Below are 4,454 nucleotides of genomic sequence, written 5' to 3' on the forward strand. Positions count from 1 at the left end.
ACTGTTGTTTTTACTCTAAGGATACAAGATCCTCTGCCATTCTCAATAATAAATTCTGTGCCAGGTTCTGATCAGACTTAGACATTCTACAATGTAAGGTAGTCCTTTAATCCTAAATTCTAAAACGAGAATGTATAGATTTAGATATATGCTGCCAAGGGCAACAAAGAGAGTCAATTATGCAAAGACAAGTCTTTTCCTGTTATTTTGGTCTCGTCTGTGTCACTAGAACTCTTATGCTTATCTGAGAGTTGTCACCATAAGCATCAGTGGCATAAATTATGCACAATGAAGAGGGAAATGGAGGAGGGATTGTAGAACAGAAAACAAAAACCTCTGAAATAATTAAGTCACTCTGGGTGAGAACAGCTGGAATTAAAGAAGTAGATATTGTTATGGTTTCTTATCTATTAGAGTAACATGAGTAAAAATTGGGGTTAGGGATTGGGAGGTAAAGGAAGAAGTGGAATGGTGCTTATGATTGTGATCATCTTTACATTGTCACTCTCATATTCACCCAATACAGTCAAAACACTTTGGAAGACAATTATTTCTAAGTCATTACTACCCTCAACAGGAAACTCCAAGATGGAATTTCACACTTAGAGATTAACAATACAGATCCTTCAGTTTGCTAGTGTGATGATTGGATGTTCAGGCTATTATGTGAGATGTGCCTTCCTCTAAACCTTGCTATTACCTGTCTGTGTGAAAAAAAAAAAATACAGTTTTCCAGTTAAGACAGTTAAACCAATAGATGTCTTTTCAACAAAAAATATCATTTGCCTTGTGAACATTTAACCATTAGAAAGCACTCAAAGTTATAGATTGTCACAGTTGATTTTAATATTTTGGATTTAACATGAACCCTACATCACTAAAATTAAAAGAGGTTTTCAAAGAGGAATTTGTCAAAAAATATGAACTGTTTTGGTAAGGAGTATAATAACTTAAATTCTGAATAAGACATGATTTATGCCTAAATATTTCATAAAAACTAAGTGGTTTTAAAATATCTATTCTTATTTTAAAGATAAAATCTTAATCATACACTAAAATTAACTGAAAAAGACATATTTTCTGCTTCTTTAAAAATCTACAACTTTTAAAAATATGATTTTCAGTTAAAAAAACAAAAACTTTAGCCTTTAAAATTTATGCATCAAATTAATGAATTTTTTCATAAGTGTTTAATCATGGCCCTTTGCTATGGTTGGGATATAGTTTGAGTGTATACCCAATGATTCAAGTGTTGAGATTTAATCTCTATTATGAGGTATTAAGAGCAGAAACTCAAGCCAACTATGGTATTTAGAGATGGGGCCTTTGGGAGATTGAGGATTAGATAAAGTCATTAGGAGATTAGTGCTATATCTGAAGTGTATGTGGCAAAGATTTTCTCCCACTCTGTAGGCTCTCTCTTAACATTGTTGATTGTTTCCTTTGCTGAGAAAAAGCTTTTTATTTTGACTCTATCCCAATTATTGATTCCTGCTTTTATTTCTTGTGCTTTGGGTGTCTGTTAAGGAAGTCTGGTCCTAAAGCTGACACAATGAAGATTTGGGCCTACTTTTTCTTCTGCAGGGTGCAGGGTCTCTGGTCTAATTCCCAGGTCCTTGATCCATTTTCAGTTGAGTTTTGTGCAGGGTGAGAGATAGGGGTTTAGTTTCATTTTGCTGCATATGGATTTCCAGTTTTCCCAGCACCATTTGTTGAAGGAGCTACCTTTTCTCCATTGTATATTCTTGGCACCTTTGTCTAGTATGAGATAACTATATTTATGTGGGTTTGTCTCTGTGTCTTCTGTTCTGTACTATTGGTCTATCTGTCTATTTTGGTGCCAATACCATGCTATTTTTGTTACTATTGCTCTGTAGTATAGCACTGTAGAGCACTAATCTCCAGAATCTACAAAGAACTCAAAAAACTTTACACCAAGAATACAAATAACCCAATCAAAAAATGCGCTAAGGAAATGAGCAGACACTTCACAGAACTCTGCAAGCAATCAACAGACATATGAAAAAATGTTCAGCCTCTCTAATAAAAGAAATGCAAATCAAAACTACCCTATGATTTCATCTCACCCTAATTAGATTGTCTATTATCAAGAATACAAGCAACAATAGGTGTTGGTGAGGATGTGGTGAAAAGGTACACTCATACATTATTGGTTAGTTGGCAAATTGGTGCAACCACTCTGGAAAGCAGTATGGAGAGTCCTTAGACAATTTGGAATAGAACCACCATTTGACCCAGCTATCCCACTCCTTGGCCTATACCCAAAGGACTTAAAATCAACATACTACAGTGACGCATCCATATCAATGTTTATAGCAGCTCAATTCACAATAGCTACATTGTGAAACCAACCTAGATGCCATTCAACAGATGAATGAATAAATAAACTGTGGTATATATACACAATGAAATATTATTCAGCCATAAAGAAGAATACAATTATGGCATTTGCAGGTAAATGAATGGAGTTGGAGAATATCATGCTAAGTAAGATAAGCCAATCCCAAAAAACCACAGGCCGAATGATTTCTCTGATAAGTGGATGATACATAATGGGGGGTGGAGGGGAGGCAAGAATGGAGGAAGGATGGATAGTATACAGGAAAAATAAGGGGTGGGGAGAAGGAAAAATAATAGAATGAGACAAACATCATTACCCTATATACATGTATGATTACACAAATAGTGTGACTATACTTCATGTACAGAGAAACTAAAGTCATACCCCATTTGTGTACAATGAATCAAAATTTTAAAAATTTAAAAAAAAAAAAGTCATTAGGGTGGAGACCCTGCGACTGAAATCTGGTGGCTTTATAACAAGAGGAAGAGAGACCAAATGAAGCATGCATACACATGTGCTCCCTGTCTCTTGCCATGCAGTGCCCTAGGTTGCCTTGAGACTCTGCCAGCAAGGCTATCACCAGATGTAGTCCCTCAGAACCATGAGCCAAAATTAACCTCCTTTCTTTATAACTCATCTACTCCCTGATACTATATTATTGGCAACAGAAAACATACTAATATACCCCTTTCCCTTTGTTAAAACTTCAAGTTGAAGGTTGATATAGAAGGCATTCCTGAGAAATTGTGCAAACTATTGCCAATCTAATCTTTTTAAAATATTTTCAACAATGAGTCTCTATTTCTAAACACCTCCAATCTAAATAATTTCTCAGGGTCCCAGAGTCTCCCTATCTCAATCTAACTTTCCTTCTTGTTATGATTTGAATGTGAGGTATCCCCAAAAAACTTCACCTGTGAGACAATGCAAGAAGATTTCAGAGGAGAAATTATTGGATTCTAGCCTTAACCTAATCATTGAATTAATCCCTGATGGGATTAACTGAGTGGTAACTGGAGGTAGGTGGGGCATGGCTAGAGGAAGTGGTTCACTGGGGCATGACTTTGGGTATGTATTTGTATCTGGGGATTGGAGTCATGCTCTCTTACTGGTCACCACGTAAGTGTCTTCCCTCCACCAGAGCCACACTCTCCTATCATGATGTTCTGCCTCACCTACAGCCCCGAGGAATGGAGCCGGCCTTCTATGAACTAAGACCTCTGAAAGGGTGAACCCTCAAATAAACTTTTCCTCCTCTACCATTATTCTGGTTAGATTCTTTAGTCACAACAGCAAAAAAGCTGACTAAAACACTACTTTATTCTCGATATCTTGACTGATTTACTCTTCTGGTTGAGTAGCATTGGTTCATTTAATAAATGTTTGGTGAATTTATTCTATGCGGCAGACACCACAATGAAGTGATGGTACTGACTGTAGAATCAAATAGACCAGGTTAAAATATGGATTTTACCATTTACTGAGGTCCCTTCACCTTCTCTTTGTCTGTTTCCTTCTCTATCAAAAGGGAATTGTATAGTATATTAGATTTACTGTAAAGACTAAGGGAAATGGTACATGTCCAACGCATAGAACAAACATTATTACTGCTATTAGGGAGTTTGCAACTTGGCAAAAAATTAAAACAAAGTTGGGGAAGTACTATTTGAAAAGAAAGACAGGGTATTATAACAGGGACAAACAAGGTGACTGCATTGTTAGGAAAGATTTCCCAGAAGGATATTAAAGTTGAGTCCTAAAATATAAATAGGAATCAGTTCGGTGATAGGAGAAAGGTCAAGGAAAGGGGAGATATAGGTGGAAAGGCCCAGGAATGCATCAGCATGGTAGCTTCATAAAAACTTAAATGCAGTAGAGTTGAAAAATGAGAGAAGCCAGAGAAGTGAAGTAGGACCTAGGGTCAGAAGATTATTTAAGGAATTTTTAATGTCACACCAAGAGTAATGAAGAGCAATGTGGGGATTTTAAAAAGAAAGGTAATCTGGCCAGATTTAGGTTTGATAATATGTAGCTGCAGAGTGAGACTGGATTGGAGGACAAAAGGATGGACAGGGGTACCTCGTGTCCT

At 36.5% G+C, this 4,454-nt stretch overlaps 1 pseudogene; it reads left to right on the forward strand.

The window, feature by feature from the left end:
- Positions 1-621: 621 nt before the first annotated feature.
- LOC124995181 (uncharacterized) lies at positions 622-714 on the forward strand (annotated as a pseudogene).
- Positions 715-4,454: the final 3,740 nt, after the last annotated feature.

This window comes from Sciurus carolinensis, chromosome 10 (assembly GCF_902686445.1).
Source record: "Sciurus carolinensis chromosome 10, mSciCar1.2, whole genome shotgun sequence".
Classification (NCBI taxonomy): Eukaryota; Metazoa; Chordata; class Mammalia; order Rodentia; family Sciuridae; genus Sciurus; species Sciurus carolinensis.